Source organism: Capsicum annuum, chromosome 10 (genome assembly GCF_002878395.1).
Source record: "Capsicum annuum cultivar UCD-10X-F1 chromosome 10, UCD10Xv1.1, whole genome shotgun sequence".
In the NCBI taxonomy this organism is placed as follows: Eukaryota; Viridiplantae; Streptophyta; class Magnoliopsida; order Solanales; family Solanaceae; genus Capsicum; species Capsicum annuum.
In genome coordinates this window covers 115720698-115741715 of record NC_061120.1, presented here as the reverse complement: position 1 = coordinate 115741715, position 21018 = coordinate 115720698, and positions in this window count along the sequence as shown.

The window sequence follows — 21018 nt, the reverse complement described above, 5'->3', positions numbered from 1 at the left end:
AAAGACCAAAGTAGTAAAAAATTGGACTAGACCTATCTCTCCACCAAACATTAGGAGTTTCTTAAGTTTTATCAAATACTATAAATGTTTCATTGAAGGATTTTCTTATATTGAGTCTCCTATGCCCAGACTAACTCAGAAAAAGGTCAAATTCTAATGGTCAGATTATTGTAAGAAAAGTTTTTAGGAGTTGAAGACTCGACTAACCTCTAACCTAGTTTTGACTTTACTAGACGGTTTAGATAGTTTTATGGTATATTACAATGCTTCTAGAGTTGGTCATGGTTGTGTTGATAAAGTGGGGAAGGTTATAGAATATGACTCTAGACAACTCAAACCTTATGAGAAGAACTACCCAACTCATTATCTTGGGTTGACAACAATTCTGTTTGCCTTGAAGATTTGTAGACATTTTCTTTATGGGGTTCATATTTATGTTCTTATAGATCACAAGTCTTCAATATGTTTTCAGTCAGAAGGATCAAAATCTTTATTAGAGAAGGTGGATAGAGTTACTGAAGGACAATGCCATAAGTGTCTTGTATCACCTAGGTAAGGAGAATGTGGTGGCCAATACTCTTAGCAGACTGTCTAGGGAAAGTGTTTCCTATATTGAGGATAATAAGAAGGAGTTAGATCATGAAGTTTATTAGCTTTCTAGTTTGAGAGTTCAGTTGGTTGATTTAGCAAAAGGAGTGTTTTGGTTCAGAATAGTTTAGAATCTTCTTTGGTTGCTGAGGTAAAGGGAAATATAGATAGACATCCTATTTTTCTTAAGTTGAAAGAGGCAGTTCAGGACCAGAAGGTTGAGGTTCTTTGCCAAATGAGATATGGTGTTCTTTGTAATCAGGGTAGATTATATGTTCTGAATATGGATGATTTAAGGCAATGGATGTTGGAAGAGGCTTACGATTCTTGATATTTCATTCACTTAAGAGCCACTAAGATGTACCATGACTTGCATGAAGTCTATTAATGGAATAAAATGAACAAGGATATTACAAAATTTATAGCTAAGTGTCTAAATTGCTAGCAGGTTATGGTTGAGCATCAAAGACCTAGTGGTATGCTTTAGGAATTTAGCATTCCCACATGGAAATGAGAAGTGGTAAACATAGACTTTGTTATAAGGTTGCCTTATACCCATCATCAGCATGATTCTATTTAGGTTATTGTGGATCGAATGACTAAGCCAACTTATTTTTTTCCAGTTAATACTTCAGATTTAGCCGAAGATTATGCTAGAATCAATCTCAGGGAGTTGGTGAAATTACACGGCGTTTTTTTTGACCATTAACTCAGATAAAGGTACCCAGTTTACCTTTTATTATTGGAAGTATTTTTAGAAAAGTCTTGGTACCTAAGTTTATCTCAGTATAGCTTTTTACCCACAACCTGATAGTCAGGACAAGAGGACTATTTAGACTTTAAAGAAAATATTGAGAGCATGTGTAATTGATTTCAAGGGTAGTTAGGATGATCACTTACCTTTGATTGAGTTCTCTTACAATAAAAGCTATCACTCTACTATTCAGATGGCCCAGTTTGAGGCATTTTATGGTAGGAAGTGTAGATCTCCTATCGATTGGTTTGAGGTTGGTGAAGCTGCATTGATAGGGCCAGATTTAGTGCATACATCAATGGAAAAATTTCAGCGCATCAAGAAAGGTTGAAAATGGCCAAATGTCATTAGAAATCCTATGTAGATATAAGGAGAAGAGAGCTTAAGTTGATGTTGGACATTTTGTCTACTTGAATATTTCACCCATGATAGGGATGAAGAGATTTGGTAAGAAATGGAAGCTCAGTCCCCGCTATGTTTGTCCTCATAAAATTCTAAGTTGGTATAGGAAGGTAGCCTATGAGTTGGAGTCTTTTATAGAGTTAGCATCAGTACTACCAGTATTCCATGTCTCCTTGTTAAGGAAATGCATGGAGACCTAGCCTTAGTTACACCTGTAGAATGGATTGGCTTAGAAAATGGCTTCTCTTATGCGGAAGTCCCAGTTGAGATCCTTGATCATCAGATTCATAGGCTGAGGAATAAAGAGGTCGCATTAGTGAAGGTTCTGTAGAGAAATTAGTTAGTTGAGGGAGCTACTTGGGAGGTAGATACAGATATGATGACTAAGTACCCCCACATTTTTTCTTCGAACCCAGTCCCAATATGAGGTAATAGTTTCCTTAAGTAATTAATTCTTTCATTTCCATCTCATGCTATCCATCTTTTTCCATGTCATAGTATGTATTTATGAGTTTAGTTAGTTCATGTACCAGTCATAAATTTAGGCATCAGTTCATGACTCAGCTTGTAAGCATTCAGTGCAAAGTTTCAGTTTTTCCCCCAGCCTTTCAACTTAGTTTTATTCAAAGATGAATTATCCCAAAGGGGTGATATTGTAATACCCCAATTTTTCACTCTCTATACCTATCAAAAGATAGAATATTAAAATTACTTTCCAATTCCACAAGTCTCCCCTTAATCCAATAACGTGGCAAGAAGTTATGAAAATTTACTTAGGGATTTTCAACTTACCACTAACAACAACTCAGGTAACGACTCATTACCAAATGTAATGAGTCATTACATATTATTTGTTGTCACAACAATGAGACCCCCTAAATTTCAGCTCTGGGATAACGACTCTACCTTATGACTAGTGATTAGTGTTAACTAGTCATTAGTTGGACTCATTACCATATAAGAAGGAAATCTAGAAATTGAGTCTCAGACCACAACTAATCCTAACGATCTTTGATCAGATCTTATGATTCGTTAGTAGGGGATTCATGAAAATAGACAAGGCTCAAAATTTAGGACCTCAGGTCACGAGTCAGACCACGACTTGTGACCTGACCTATTGAGTTATCATGAGAGTCATGACGACTAAAACCAGAAATTCCTGCACAATTTTAAGAAGGGCTTTTTCTGGTAATTCCCATCCTCTTTACCCCAAACCCTCATTAATTGTGCACTCTAACATCAGTTATTGAGGGATTAACTTACCCTAATACCTCATAAACTCCAAAATTATTATTCTTACCAAACAAGAAGTGATTTTCTTCTTCTCCAAAGAAAGATAGGATTTCGGAAGTTCAAGCATAAGTTCCAAGAAATTCCCCAAGGAATTCAAATCTAGGTATTTGGGATTTCATCAATGGGTTTCTTCCAATTGATTCCCAAAAACACTCCCAATTCCCAAGAATATTTTCCCCTCAAGTTGGGTTCCAAGTCAAATATGAGGTTTCATTAAACTCTTTATTTTATTGTGCAATAAAACCATGAATACGTATTTTCCTGATCAAAATAGCATCTTTCATATAAACAACTTATTTGGTACATGTTATTATGCTCGATCTTGCATTCATATTATTATGTTTATGTGTATCCATGTTTAATTTATTTAATTACTACCTTGACCACCTGCTATAACGAGTTGCAAGCCAATACTGTGGTTCCACTATATCAGGAAGTTTTATGCTATAACAAAAGTCAATTTGGGTTAGCATTATAATAGAAAGAGGATTCTGCTCTAGCAATGTTATTAATAGGAATTAGGCCTCTACAATGGGTTAAATGTAGTAAATAACAATTTTTGCCTTAAAATACTATTTTTCATCTAAAAACATTCAGAGGTCATATAGGTGCAATTTAGGATAATTTAGTTTCTTCTTGCATTATACCATTGAGGTAAGTTATTACATCACTTTAGTATATATATAACTCCTAATTCCTTAGAATCCTCATAAATTGAGCATGGAGGGAATAGTACGTTAAACCCTAGGTTGGAGAAATTGATGTCATTTTATTAAATATGGTTACAATTTCTTGTTAATGTTGTTAAATTAGGTCTTCTAAACTATAATTAAGAATATTAATCTCACTATATGGAGAAATTGGGTAAAGTAAACGATAGTAAACCCTACAAAAGCTGGAGTTGGTCATGAACATGGATTTAGGGATATGAACTTGGAATTATAATGCCTAGAATTGGTGAACATATTTTTCAATTAGTCTTTTTTGTTGTTTTTAAATTGTGGTCAAGACTAGAATGCACAAAAGGGCAAGGCACAAGTTAGTTAGAGTATTTCAAGGCTTGTATTGAGGTAGGTAATTGTTGAATTGGAGTTAAGGCATAATTGGTCGTATGTCTGCATCTTAACTTTGTTTATTTAGTTTCACTACATGCTAATTAATGTTGAACTTATTAACTGTTGAAGAAAAGTTTGGAAATTGATAATTTATAATGATATTGGTAAAAATGACCTTATTTTATGTGTAAGGGTGGTTGATTTAACTTATTATATAATTATACTTATTTTTAATACTATTTTTTATTGTGAGATAAATTGGTAAAGGTTGATCATGATTGAATTGGTGGATTTTAGGGAAGATAAATATGGGAATATTTTAATAAGGGTAGTATAATATTTGGTTTGGGACAAGGGTGGATGACACTAGTTATTAGGGATATTTGGTGTATTGACTGAGGTCATCCCATACAGGTTATGGCTATTAGGAAACAATAAGAGCCTTAGCATGTATGTACACTGTAATTGGAGAATTTGATGATTCCTTGAGTGAACTACTTTATATATTTTTGATCATTATATTTGTATCCTTTTGTTTTCCGTTTATTTGATATGGTACTTGAAATGAGTAAATACTTGATGTTGCACAATAATGACATATTTTCTGAGAAAGTGACGAGTTGAATTGTTTTATGAGTTTTATTGTAGTGAACTTGAATGCAATATTATTTTCTTAAAGATGATTCATTTATTTAGTTGTCTTGGTCAGTCAAAGTGGATTTGTCGTGGAAAGACTATCTGAATGCATATTTGCTAAGACGACATCTTTTTCCCATCTTTTTTACAACTTGTTAGTTGTTGACAATGATTATGTTGAGTTGGCCTATGACCCTACTAATACATTGTGGCTTTGCACTAATACTACCATGTAATCTTTCATTAGTTGAGTACAGATCATATTCCAATGGCTTTTGTGATACCTCACTTGTAGACCTCAGCAAGACTTCAGATGCTAGGGTGAATATTCATCTAATAAGAACCCATGGATCTCTCCATCTTCAACTTGTCCTTGATGATTTGGAAAAAGGCATTTTATTTAGTATGGTTAGTTTTTTATTGCAATAGGCTTTTAGTTAGGTTTTAGTACTCTGAATTTTAGTTCTTAGGGATTTTTGTATGACTAGCATTATTAAGTTTCTATATTTTTTCTAAGTTGTCAGAGATATTGATTTGTTTAATGGTTTAGTTGTTCTTAATTTAATGGCTAGGTATTTGTGAAAACAAACTTGTATAGTTGGTTCTCCAACTGGATGGTTAGAGTGAGTACCACACACAATGGACTTGGGTTATGACAAAAGACTTCTGGAAATTGACTGAAGGTATGGGGTCCTAGAATTTGAGTCATCAGACCAAAGTAGGTGATAGATATACCATTTTGTGATCATTTTTATCACCTTTAGGTATGAATGGAACAACCCTTTGGCACGGTAGGCTATGCTTCTACTATAAGATCAGTTCATTAGGAAAGTGAAATTTTACAACTCTATTTCTTCAATCAACTGAGTCATAGCGAGAGTTTACCATGTATGACTCTACTAGAGCAGTTGTATTGTATTTATGATTGATCGAAACAATGGAACTCCTATATAATCTTTTAGCAATAACTGACTTTCTGTTTAGAGTGGAAAAATGATTTTACGAGTTTTTTGGGTCTGATTCCATACTTTATATCAACATGTGGAATTATAAAGAACAAAGTGTGTCTTGGTTCTAACAAAGATAAATATCAAGAGAGAAATCTTTTAATGTACTAGTAACATTATATGAGGAACTTTCTTGATCTTGATAAAAAACAAGGCATAGAGGTGGTTTTGACTGCCGATTGCACCATAAATGGTTCCTTTATGAACATTTTAGCCTATGGAGCTGATGATATAGTAGACTAAATTATGTTACACTACCTAGAAGAGGGATAATCCATAAGAATATGATCTAACTGACCACACCCATAACAATCCCTTCTACCATAAATACATTACTAGGATGAACTTTACTACGTTTATTGCAATAGGGTTAGAGGGGTGCCCTCTTACAACACTGCCCTACTACTAAGAACCAGAGTCTCTCCCTTCTTAATATCCCTAGGTCTGGGTGGTGGTATGTTGTCTAAAGACTTATTTATTTCAGATGACCTCTATTAGAAGAAGGACCAATTCTAAAATTTGATCCTTATCTAACTGAACTCGTGATTTAATATGTTGGTCCTATTATTGTGGAACTCCTATTTTTCTTTCATCTTATCCACCTTAACCTATTGCACTTGAATCATATTCTTGCAATGTACATGTCCCTAATAAATATCATTGCTCTACTCTTCTTAACCAAAAGATTAGAGAGACTAGACGAAAACATGTTCCTCATATCAACCACTATATTTGGAGAGCAACAAGACAACTGAATGAAATTAACATTGTACTCCCTCACTCTTATTGAACCTTTCTCCAAATAGAGGAACTACTGGATCTTAGTCTCCCTCAACTCTTGTGTAAAGAAATATGCAAAGAATGAATCTTCAAAATAGGCCATTTTATAGGTGCGTAGGTGCAACACCTTCACCCTAAATTTTCTTGACCTGATCATAGCACAGTTTTACAACATTCTTAACATTGTAAGTGGCAAGCTAAACACTCTTATTTTTAGTTATATTTATAAACCTCATAAAAAAAATTATCTTTACATGCCATAATATTATTTCTCAGGTTATGATGACAACTACTATAACTCGTGAGTAGGTACGCCAACCCCTAGCCCAAAACTACTAGTAACGGACTGCCAAGAGAAATGAAGGAAGAATGTAAAATAAATATGTAACGACCCTCTTAGTCGGTTGGTAAACTTTTTCATTTTAGCTCTTCCTATAATTATATACATGAAATTATGACTTACAAAAATGGGTAGTATCAATTCTTGAGGTGTTCGAAAGTGATTTAAGTTATTACATAGGTTCTTGAGTTTTAATAAAGTTAAACTTGATAATGGTCAAGTTCGATCAAGATAAACCCAAAATAGTGTTTTAGTGATTCTAGTAGGTTTGGAATATACTTTTTAGTCAATTTAAATATTTAATTTATTTCTATAGGGTTTCGAATAAATTTTTAGGATTTTTAAAAAGTTTTGAATATTTAAAATAATTAATTTAATTTATGATTTAATAGGTCAAAGCAATAATTTATTTACTTATGTGGTCATTATAAGAATGAATTAAGTGGTTAGGACCTACCATTTCTAATATTAATAGCATAAGAAAGTTAGAAGGAAGAGGCACGATAATAGCAGTTTTCACCGTTACAAGTCGAGGAAGAAATCTCTAGACTTAAACTTCAGGTCATCATTTTTTTAGAATTGATATATATATTTAGCACTACCATAGCTGATTTGTTATTTGTGCGATACTTTTAAAACCAGTAGCTAATTGGGTTTCAGGTTTTCTAAGGAATTAGACTAGGAGTAAGATTAAAAAGTCAATAAAGTCATTAATGATGAAAAATGATGTTTGGAAATAAAATAGAGATTGAAATAAAAAAGAAACTATAGGCACAATATAAAATCTGCAACGCTGTTTCGATTGGGAATTTCTCATATGATTACCCATCACTATTTTGAAAACCTTAGAGTTTAGGCCTAGAAGTTTTAGAGTAAGAATATATAAAATTGATTTCATTAAATTTGTACTCTTATGTAGATTATATATTTGAACATATTTGAAACATTCATAAGCCTTATGGAAGGGCAAGACCCTTTAAAATTAGCTTGCTTTTGGATCCTTTGGTTGAGGTATATTGCAGTTTAATTAGAGTTTAGACTTGATGAATGGTGATTTTACCACTCATTCACACTCATGATTCATGCACATTACCTTGTTTTGAATGGATAAATGAGACATATTCATGAGTAAATGAACTATTATTTGCTCTTTGCTGACATAAAGTTGAACAGATCAAAAGATGTGGATTGGAGCTTAAAATAATCAAAAAAGGAGCAAGAAAGTGCAGCTGAAGACCTACAAAAAAAGAGCCTCGGGTACCGCAGTTGCAGTCCGATGACTGTGATCGTGGTAGTCAAGTCAAGGTTAATCAAACACAGTTACGTAAGTTAGATGCGGTTGCATAACCACGATCACGGCCAAGTTGGTGCAACTGCGGCTCAACAGAAGTATTTAGCATAAGGGCAAAACTGTATGTGCATGTGCTAATCCCAATTTGACAAAAAACTCAAACCCTAGCCTTAGAGATAATTTTTACATCTTTCCCAAATTTTTAGGTTTTAGCTCTAGACTTCATAGACTCTATTTTTTTGAAGAAGAAAATATTTTATAAATTTTGAAATTTTGGGTGAAGAATACATTGAAAACTTTCTAAGTGGAAGATTTGCTCACTTCTATTGTTGATATTATAGGAGAGCCAGTTTGAAGTACCATTCACTTAATTCTTCAACAATTTATATCAATGGAGATTATAGGTATATCTATGCTTATTTATCTTATGTGTAGCTAAATCTCCCTCTTAGGGTTATGTGTGAATTAGGGTTTAAGTGTGTGTGGGTTGTAATTGTTAACATCTATTTGGTAGTTCATATTTATCAGTTTTATCATTGCTATGCTATTTTGATTGGGATTTGATGGGTGAAAAGCCCCAAATACCTATATAGGTTTGATGAGCGAAAGCTCAAAGCACTAGAAAGTTCAAGGCAATCTTTGAAAGAAGGGTTTTGGGTGAAGTGTAGGAATCCATATCAACCTCAAAAGAGGGATGTAGAGACTAAAGCAAAGATAGAAAATTATGTGTGTGGTTTGCTAAATTTTCACTATCTTAGACATAAGGGTGAAGTGAGGTTGACTATGTCATGGGTATCATACTAGAAATAGGGATGCCTAGATTTAGGTTGTGGTTACCCATTACTGAACACACCTATTAGGTATTCAAAAGAATCAATGGGTGAAAGTTTGGTGTTTCGTCAAAAGACTAGCATCAAAATTATAACCAAGCCTACACATATTTGATTTACTAAATTGATGTTGATTACTAACTCCCACATGTCACTCTCTTAGTAATGCATAATCTCGAGATCCGTGCATAATTGTTCAAACTCTAATTATTTGTAGCCCCGAATTTATACTAGAAAAAACCCAAAAAGAAACATTTGTGTAGGAACCTATCCCCCATTTTATCTTTTAGTATCATTTGTTTGAATGTAGCTTGTATCTATCATTTCAAATTAATTTAATTGCCACTCACATTGTTCCTCATGGATTCGACCCCGACTCTAAAGTTGGGTAAATATATTGACGACAACCGCCTTGCACTTAAATTGACGTGTAAGTGGAGCATTATCAAGACTCAATTTAATTGTGTGTATACTTCTAAATTTGATGTTTGTTTATTGGTCTTCATACATACTTGAGATTAATGATATCTAGTTGTAGAAATTTGTATGAGTAATTATTGAAAGTCTACTTGATGGAATTTCCTTATGACTTTAAGTGTACTTATAAATTTAGTACATCATATTGTATCCTGAGAGATAGTGTGAATTTAATAAAATATGCATAATATAGTTATGGAAGATTAGGTACCACATTGGTACAAATATGGACATTGATGTTATTCAATCATAGAGGATCAGGTACCACACCGGTATGGTACATAGACTCAGATTGTCCCCTACAGGTCACGAATAGTTGTGTAAAAATATGTCCCTTAGCATGCGTGTATAAATTTGTACTGATTTTGAGAGGTTTTGGAGTTTATAAGCTGATAATGAACTAATGATGTACTAATTATGAGGTTTAAAAGGATTAGTTATTACTTATGGTATATTTGTTGATTTTGTGGTTGTTTACGGGATGGTTGATATTATTGATGGTTACGCGGCTTGTTGGTAAAGAATTTTTGGACTAACATTAATGTACTTTATGATTCATTATACACCTGTGATTTTTTGATGCCTGTCAACTTGTTGTTCGAATTTGGTTGTAAACCAAAATCTCTAAGTAAGATGTTATCTATGATACCTACCAGTACTTAGTGGTTTGTACTTCTAATATCATGTGCTCTTCTTTTATAGAGTGTAGAAAGTGTCCAGAGGCTCTGACAAGACCTTATGTCTAACATTTGATAACTGATCTTGATCTAGGGGTGAGCATTCCATCTCTAGGCTACCATAGATCATCTCACTAGTCTTGTCCATCTTTCGAGAAATGAGACATTCTTTATTTTTCTTTATTTTGGATATCACTTTTAGATATAGGTTTTGCTTTGAAGTTCATGTATGATGACTTTTGGTTCTTGGGGATTTTAATAAGTAGTTGTTTGATTTTCTGCATTAATAATGATTAGATTTTGATTCATTATATTAAGTTGATCTTTATGATAATCTCATCTTAATAATGATTAAATGATTAGGTAATGCTTTTGGTTAGATGGTTATCCCACTGGAAGATAGGTGTAGGTGCCACTCATGGATATTTGGGTCATGACAAAGTTAGTATTAGAGCTCTAGGTTTGTTGATCTTGTCGTATTTGTTGATCTTGTCGTACAAGGACCTATCTTATAGAGTCTTGCAGAATAGTACAGAGACATTTGTACCTTTCTTCGAGAGGCTAGAAGAGACTAACAAAATTAAAATTCTTATTTTTTGCGTGCTATTACTTGATTTCAATTGGTATCTTGTGATCCCAATTGGTATCTAACTTCTTTCATTATTATTCTCACAGATTGGTAGAACATAAGAAAATAAAGCAAGAGTTGAGGTGCCCAAACTGGCTACTGGAGTTCCAGTTTAGGGTAGAGGACAGACGAGGGTAGGATAAGGTAGAGAAAGAAGAGCAGCGCCGTCCAGGGGAAGAACTCAGGACATGAGACCTTTTAGGGAGAGGATAGTATCTCCTTCCCTAGATGAGGATATGCCTGAGATAGTAGAGAATAGAGCGATGTCACTATAAAATGAGGGGATGTCGGTTCATGATAAGGTTGTACCAGTTCAGGGGGTCCAACTCTGATTTAGATATCTTTCGCTGTGATTTAGTAGGTTCAAAGCTTCTTGAATAGGTTACCAGGAACCGAGACTATGCCTGCAACACCCACAGTTTAGCATACAAGGGTGCAACATGTTGTTGCTGTAGCTCCTCAGATAGAAAAGATATCAGGCTTATATGTTTTATCGAGATAGGTAGGGGGTCCGGTGATGACTGGTGATGAGCATGATTTGTTTTGCAGTTTTATCAAGATGAAACCTCCTATTTTTCATTGCACTAAGTCTGAGAATGCCTCTAAGTATTATTGATTGTCATGAGAGACTTCACATGATGGGAGTGGTTGAGAGGTATGGTTTATAATTGGTCACATTTTAGTTCTAAGAAGATTCCAAGATGTGGTGGAGAGTTTATGTAGAGTGTAGGGATATAGGTTTGCCTCCATTGACTTGGACTCAATTTTACTATGTTTTTCTAGAGAAGTATGTGTCTTGTACATTGAGAGATAAAAAAGGGATGAACTCACTAATCTTAAGTAGGGGAATATGTCCATTATGGCCTAAGAGGCCAAATTTCATTCATTGTCTCAATACGCACTTCATTTGCTGAAAACTGAGAAAGAGAGGATTTATATCTTTATGAAGGGTTTGAATGCAGGTATTTAGATTTCTTCTCTTTAGATAACATCTTTAGGTTTGTCTTTTCAAGAGATAGTAGGTTTTTTTAAGAAGGTGGAGGGTGTAAGGCAAGAGGTTATGCCAAGAAAACAGAAAAGAAGGCCCACAGATGGGGCAATTTTAGTTATTCTTATTCTAGGGGTCTGAGTTCACAGGAACACCCCACCCTCCCTATCCAGTTAGCAATACAAGTGTCTACTGGAGGATTTATTAGGGTCTATCCAGCCATCTCTAGACTTTGGTGGTTACATCACTTCATCTGCATCTGCTCAGCAACCCACCTTAGATCGTATATGTTATGAGTATGGTGGAGTTAGTCACATCAGGAGGTATTGTCCTAATTTGAGGCAGCATGGTTTAGTTTGGCCAGCAATAGGATCCTTAAGCTTTGGTTCTAGTAGGTATGTAAGTAGGTGGTAATGGTAGAGGTCATCCATAGAGTGGGCGGGGTGGTCATCTGGCAGGTAGGGGTGGTAATCAGCTCCATCGAGGTTGTTCTCAATTTGGCAGAGGTGACACTCAGATTGGTAGTAAGGTTTAAATCTATGCTTTCCCATGTAGGCCTGACCGAATAGCCATTGTATTATTTGATCCTGGCTCTACTTTCTCATATATATCTGCTAATTTTGCTGTGGGATTGGACGTTGTGTATGATCTACTTGACTTTCCTACTCACTTGTCTACTCTTGTTGGAGATTCTATTATTGTTGATAGATTTTATCATTCTTGTTCTTGACACGATGTGAACTAGGGCCAAGTCGTGCAGGTGCCTCTAGTCCAACCAGGAATGGAGACAATTGCCAATACCCCATCGTTAACCATACTACACCCTATGTTGGATGAATTTCGAACATATAATAACATAAAAATTATAATTTAAAGACATTAGATGAAGTCTATAACCATAACCAAATAGTCACAACAAAGTTTTCAACCAATACAAATCCCAATGCCAATACCAATAACAATGCTAACACTAATATCAACACTACCTATGACCATAGTAGTCCGACAAAGCCTCTACTAGAATCAAAGAATATCCAGTCGTGCCATGCCCCTGACCAGAGCCAAAACCAAAACCAAAGAAATAATAATAATGAAAAAAAGTCCATAGTATAAAATGGAGTCTTTTGGAGTATGGAAACTCATTACTTTAATTAGACTCAAGCTGTCCTCGAATCCAAGTCACAAAGTAGGAGGAATAATAGTATTGCCAGTTTCTGCATCGCGTGGGGATACAACGCCCGAAGATAGTTATCAGAGTGAACGCTAGGATGTAATCTAGGATGTAACTCAGAAATAAAGATAAAATAATGTCATCATTCAAAAACCAATCGAATAACCATATGCAATCACATATATACATAAATACCGTGTCGGGATAAGGAACAAGGTTTAGCATGCATTTGAAATCTTTACCTGGATTGTGTAGCTCAATCGTCATAAATCAACCCTCAAAATATATGGGTCCAGTGTAAACTCCTGAACTGGCCCCAGTACATGTAGCCACACAAACTAGAGATATCATACGGCCAGGGGATTCTCATGTACTTTTCGCCGCCCATGTACATAGATACGAATATAGAATTGAGGGATTCCAATGTACCCCACAAGCCTAAGGTCACCAAGACCAACCCTCATGTCGGTAAACATGAATTTCCAGTGTCTGTCCATCGGACTCACACCTTCATGGCTAGCACTCACAACACCCGTTATTGCCTAATTAAAACATTTAGCATATAATCAAACCACCAATTCCAGGAGTCAGTTATTAAGGCATTATAAAGTAGTATTGTCATACTGACTATAGCTTGCAAGCAATGTCATTAGCCAATGGATTCCCCTGTACCCCGCCAACTCCATTGTTAAAATCACTTGGGGGATTCCTGTGTACTCTATAAGGTTTTCAATTCAATTAAATTTATAGACATAAAAACCTTTATGAAGTCCATCAAGCCTTAGTTCAAAAACACACTTCAACTAGTAACAAAATAATTCTCATTGACAATTTCACAAATAGGTTCAGGTCATGCCATTATCAAAGCCAAACTCATTAATTTTGGGATTCAACCATAACCCCTCAAATAAATCACCATCCCCATGCACCCACTTGTGAAAAACCAAAATTAAAGTATGCTTAATCATAATTTAAGCCAGAGAAAACAATATTCAAAGATATGCATTCAAACCGCTCAACCTTGGTTCCAAAACCACCATTAATTATTCATGAACAATAATTAAAACATATTATTTTAGTAAACTAACAATAAGAGAAGAGTTACATTCCTAAATTACAAAGATTCAGGGAGAGAAATATATCATTTAGCCCTAGATGACCACTTTGGAAAACCAAGGATTTTGAGAGAGTAAAGAGCATTTGTAATCTTGTAAAGTGTGGAATGAATAACCAAAAAGTGTTATACGAATATATCTAAGAAACACAAAAATAATCTAAGAATACTAATACAAAACCAAGAACAAGATAACAAGAAGCAAAACTCAAAATGTGCAAGAATGGAAAGATAGATAAGTTGACATAAGAGAATAAAAAAAATAAGAATCAAAATGTATATCAAATGCTAAGACCCCTAATACTTGTATAAACAAACACCAACTTATTATGTGAACCTCAAAGGAATCAGAATCCTCAAGCAACGCACGTTTCTAAATAAGTAACCAACATAAATGATTCCATGTTTGCCACAAGTGATTCCACGCTTGCAATTCACTCTTAAAGAGTATTCTCTCTGAATTTCATCAAAGTTAGAAATGAAAATAGTTAAGGCACATAGTTATAGTGTTGCCTTTTCCCTAGATAGACTATTATAAGAAATAGTCCAAAAGTGGCTATTTCCAAAATAACCCACATGGGCTTTTCAAGCATGCTTCACACGGTCTTGTGGGCTTAGGATACTAAAAATGGTCCATCGAATGTCCTCTTGAGATCTTGGCTTGTTCATGGATTGGACCTATTGGTATGTCCTCAGGAGATGTTATCTAAATCTTTAAGGCTGATCCAGATTGTAACATCCTCCCCTTCTTAAAAAGGATTTGTCCTCGAATCTAAACCTCTCAAAACCAAAGGAAGGACAAACAAACACAAGTTCCTTAAGGCATGAGGGTTAGGGTCAGTACAATCACTCATAGCATCATACCAAGGTTGCACACACTTCACATATAACCAAACAATTTTCAAGATATTGGAAGAAAAGTCAACATTCAAATTGCAAAAGAGTTGTCTATGAAGAGCATCAAGAAATTCCCCTAAGCTAGTCCCATTAACAAAATTACCAAGAAAATCATCATATGTTAGAACAACTAAAGGTAAAATCAAGGAGTCTTTAGGGAGTAAAATACCCTTCCAATCATAAAAACCCGAATACCCATCCAAGAAAGAATAAAATTTCCTATCCACATAAGTGTGACAAGAAATAAGGAAAAAGAGTTGTTAATCAATTGGAAACCATAGACTCTTCTTGGAACAACAAATAGATTTGCCATCTGAAATAAGAAGGCCATACATTCTATGCACATTCAAGTCATTCAAAAGACATCAATACCATCTAGGTAGGATTTTAAATCAAATGTCCTTATAGCATGTCTACTCTAGGGTAATTGTCATCATGATTCCAAGGAAAGCTAGAAATAGGAGGGGGTAGGTATATAAATTTGGAGCAAAGACTAGAACTTGCTCTCTTTCCTCCTCAACTTGCTCCATGGGAACTCATCCTCCTAGGCATCAACTTGGAAGTTGGCACAAGGCTAGGGCCAAATGTAGTAAAAAATAAGTTTTTGGTTTTAGAACTAAGTTCTCCTCTTTGACCTCGAAGTTGGCCATTTACATCATCCCTATCCTTCCTCATCATGAGATTAAAATTCAAGACCTTTTCTAATTTTTAGGCCAAACATCTTTATTGGGAGCTTTCATCATCAATCCACAAGGAACAAAAAGATTTCCTTCTTTCTCCACTAATTACCCTTCACATCTAATGTCATTATCTTCTTGAGGGATTTATTCACCACCATTATTTTGGGATACTTTATCCCCAACAAAGTAAGGATCACCCTCCACCAATACAATGTTCCTTCGTTTGGGGCATTCACTAGCCTTATGACCCCAACCTTTACATTTAAAGCAAGTAATACCTTTAGCATTAGATTAGAAGATGGATTACCTTCATGCAGTGGTGGATATCTTTGGAGTGCCTTATCTACGTGCTTTTTCTCAAAGAATTTATATAAATCCTTGTTCTCGCTGTATTCGGAGGAAGTAGAAGATTGGTAACCTTTATTGAAGGTCTTTTTAGCATTATTGTTCCTTTCAATCCCAATGGCCACTTCAACAAGATCCTATATTCGGTAAAACTTATGGACAACTAGTTGAGAAAAAACTTTATAATCTAAACCACATTTGAACTGAGCTATGCAATGATTTAGGGGTTTAATAATATCAAGATAAAGGATCAAATTTTGAAACTCCTCATAATATTGTTCCACATCTCTATATCATTTTCTCAAATTGTAAATCCTTGTTAGTTACTCTTGTTTTAACCTCTCCGTAACATACCTCTCCCTCATAAGTGCCTTCAAGTAGATGCATACCCTTCAAGTTGAGCAATTACGTGGGTAATTTTATTGAGTGGAGTTAACTCATTGAGTTAAAAGATCCTATTGCATTGTAGTTCCCAATCAAGGTATATAGATGGATCAAAGTTCCTTTAAAGGTAGGAAGAGTGATTTTGATTGAGTTAAGACCCATGTCTTGACCCATATTACTTCCTTGATCCCATAGATAATCTTATTGAACTTGAGGATCTTGTCCTAAGTTACCTCTACCATGTGGAACTAGACTAAACCTTCCTCCTCGGCCCCTATGTACTTTTCTTCTATTTCACACAAATTCCACAAAGAGAGCCACTTCATATTGCTCCCTACCTTTATAAGGTCCCTCACCTTCCACATCATCAATTTGAATTGGTTGGTTTCAATTGAGTGGCTCTAGGTTGTTCTTGGTGTTCTTGGTTTTTTGAAGCTACTTTGTGGATTTGGTTGAATTATGGTTGTAGTGGACGAATGAGGTTTCGGTTATTTGGCTAAGTAGTGGCTTGGATGATAGGTTCATGTACTTGTATAGGTGGATTGAACATTTGGTAAAATGTTTTCGAAGTTATGGTAGTGGAGGTGTTAAGAACATATCTACTTGAGGAGGCATGGTAGTTTAGAGGGGTGGAGTGGGTGGAGTCTAGATGAACTTCCAAAGTGTCCATTCTCCTTGAGAGAGAACTTTTCATGTTACCCATCCTACCATCCATATTAGTCACACTCCCTTAAAGAGATCCGAATAGGCTATCCGTAACATTAAGCTTTTCCATGATGGAGTTAACCCAACTAGGCATCAAACCTTCATTTACCATAGTACCTATAAAGAAATGCTAAGCAAAAACAAAAAAAACAATAACAAGCAAGTTAAGGTTAGTAAATCAACCTCAATAGCTCTCAAGCTCACACATTTAAATGTCACTCAATTGGCGTTACAAGTGTTGGAATATCATTTGTACCCCAACAAGATTACTTGGTGCCAATTATGGCTTGAGGTCAGAGTGGATTCTTTTTTGAAATATTCAAATAAACAAAATTACATAGAACGTGTATCAAAAAACTATAGTGAATCTAAAATAAAAAATGCACACAAGGAAAGATTACAAGAAGGAAATAAATTCAAAAAGACAAATTCACAACCTAGTAGGTGATTACTAGTTGCAAATTAGTATTAGAATCAATAAATGAAACTAAGAATCAAAGAAAAGAAACTTAGAATTCTAAAATTTGAGCTTTGGGTGAGTTGTACAGATTTGGTGATATGGCAGCCTCTAGTTGGTTGAGGATTTTAAAATTTTCTCATTTCCAACTTGTGTTCAATCAATCTTCAACTATGAGGGAGGTAGTGATCAGTTTTGGAAGAAGAAAACATAAGAATTGGACCTTTTTCAAGCTCGAAAGAGTTTGAATTTGTTGTAGTCCCCCTTGTACTTTCCCTTGTCCTCTTCTTTGAGAATATTCTCTTTTTGATGCTTTTGGACTCTTTCTTCCATTAGAAAACTTGGAATATGCATGGAGTATTCTTTGTATAAATAATGACCACACTTTCTTTTTCCTCTTTTTTGGATCAAACAACACTTTTTGAATGTTCTTCTTCAACAAGATATGAAGAACATGAAGAACACCCCGAAACACCAATATCACAATTTCAAGCCCAAAACTCAACAACAACCTTCCAATTTCGAGATCCGCCTTTCAAGTTTTTTTAACTTCAAGCTCAATAATGGTGGATGGCTCAAACCAACCCAGAAATGGCTTAAATTCTAGATCTAGACCCTATTAGTGTTAGGAAACAAGGATCTAACACTAGAAATACACAAAAGACACAAAAATCCAAGATCTAACTCTTGGCCAAGGGTTAAAAACGTAACACACTATTTTATTTTTATGATTTTTGGATTTTTAACTTCTTTTTTTGTTGATTTTCTAGATAACAATCCTAAAATTAACTTTATAGGAATGAAATCAAACCATACTCTTGATACCAAATGATACGGATTTATCTAAAAAACACAAAAATAAGTTAAGAACTCTAAGAAAAAATCAAGAACAAGATAACAAGAAACAAAACTCAGAATGTGCAAGAATGGAACGATAGATAAGTTGACATAAGAGAATACAAGAAATAAGAACCAAAACATGTATCAAATTCTAAGACCCCTAAGACTTGTATAAACAAACACCAAATTTTTACGTGAACCTCATGGGAATAAGAATCCCCAAGCAACCCACGTTTTTAAATAAGTAACCAACACAAATGATTCCACATTTTCCATAAGTGATTTCCTACTTGCAATTTACTCTTAAATAGTATTCTCTCAAAATATCATCAAAGTTAGAAATGAAAATGGTTAAGGCATATATTTATAGTGTTACCTTTTCCTTAGATAGCCTATTACAAGAAATATCCCTAAAGTAGATATTTACAAAATAACCCACATAGGCTCTTCATGCATAATCCATACAACCTTGAGGACTTAGGAACCTAAAAAGGGTCCATTGAATGTCCTCTTGGGCTCTTGGCATGTTTGTGGATTGGACCTCTTGGTATTGGCCTTGGAAGATATTCTTTAAAGCATTAAGGCCGACCTGGATTGTATCAAAGTGTTATAAGAATGTGGGGTCTTAAGGGTATTAAGTGGGAAATGTCTAAAGTGCCCCCATCTAAAAGCTGTAAAAAGGCTGTCCTTGGTTATGAGTTGACCCATTGACTTATTACCACACCATATGACTCGTACGTGAGTCATATCCTAGATAATGAGTTGGACACCTATACACTATCCTCCTTATGACTTTATGACCTCACACGTTACCTAATTATAGGACTCATATGGTCTAGTCGTATCCAAGATAGAACCCAAAGGTTTAGACACTAGATAATATATGATTCAACCCTACCACTCATAACCTATCCTTATAGATCTTAGTGAACTATTCGTACTCAGAGCCAACCCAAGACTCTAAGTTGCTAATTTGGTTAAGGATCATCCTAACAACTCATCACCACCCCTAACATCTCATACCACCAAGTTGTTACCATATTCAAACCCCAATCACCATTCACTGGACACCTTATGATTAGTGTCACCTGACCCGTAGCCACACCATACAACTTGTATGATGAGTCGTTACTAGGACAGTGGGCTTAGAGCATAAAAATTTTCCAAGGGCCAAAACCCAGGGTGTTTCAGTTCTATTACGTTTGTGAGGTATCAAACTTGGGCTGATATAATACCGAGAATGAGTTGGTTGTCTTTATATTATGCTATATTAGACTATCTTGCTAAGACAGTGACTATGGCTATGCTGGGAATGGACAGACTTAAGTAGAAATATGATTATTCTCTTCTAATGAAAATTGTTTTCTTTATTTATGAAAAGAGGTTAATTGGAAAGGGTTGTTTGGCATTCCTAGCATATCTTCAAAATACTACTGTAGAGGTTCCATCTATTGTGTTAGTTTTTATTGTTCTGAGTTACAAGAGGTTTTTCATGTAGATTTTCCTAGCATGCCACTAGACCGTGGTATTAATTTCTATATTAATCTAGATTTAGGAAATTATCCTATTTCTATTCTACCTTATAGGATGACTCTAGTTAAGTTGAGGAACCTAATGGCTCAGTTGCTAGATTTGTTAAGTTAGGGATTTATCCATTTATGTGCCTCTCCATGGGGTGATTATGTCCTATTTGTAAAGAAGAAGAATGGTAGTCTTTATGTGTGTATTAACTATAGGCAGTTGAACAAGGTTACAAATCGTTATAAGTATTCTTTGCCCTATATCGATGATTTATTTGACCAATAATAGGTGCATTCATATTTTCCAAGATTGACTTGAGGTTTGGGTATCATCAACTTAAGATTTGTCTTGCCAATATTCTTAAGACTGTATTTTGAGCTAGCTATGAGCACTATGAGTTTCTTTTGATCTTATTTGGGATGACTAATGGTCCCACTGCTTTTATGAGTTTAATGAATGGCATATTTAAGCCTTACTTGGATTCTTTTGTGATTGTCTTTATTGATGATATTTTGGCTTATTCTAAGAGTAAAGAGGAGCATGATAATCACTTAAGGATTTTTTTGGATTTGTTAAATGGCAAAATGCTTTATGCAAAATTTTCTAAGTGTGAATTTTTATTGGATTTTGTATCCCTTTTAGGGCATGTGGTTGCGAAGTAAGGTGTGATGGTAGATCCATAAAATATTGAAGTAGTTAAGAATTGGGATAGGTCTACTTTAGTGAAAGAGGTTTGTTTCTTTATGGGGTTAGCAAGTTATTATTGTAGGTTAGTGAAAGGGTTTGCTTCTATTGCTACTCATATAACATAGTAGACTCAGAAGGATGTACCTTTAATTTGGTCTTATGAGTGTGAGGATATATTTCAAAATCTTAAGAGCTTGTTGACTACCGTTCCTATCCTTACCTTACCGACAGAGGTTAAGGATTTTATTATTTAATGTAATGCCCTACGTTCTAGTTTAGGTGTTGTTTTTATAATGGAAAGAAATGTAATTGCTTATGCTTTGAGGTAATTAAATCCTAATCAGAGGAATTATCCAAATCATGATTTGGAGTTTGCTGTTGTGGTTTTTATTCTTATGATATAGAGGCATTACTTTTATGGGGTTTTTTTATAAAGTGTTCACTGATCACCAAAGTTTATAGTATGTGTTC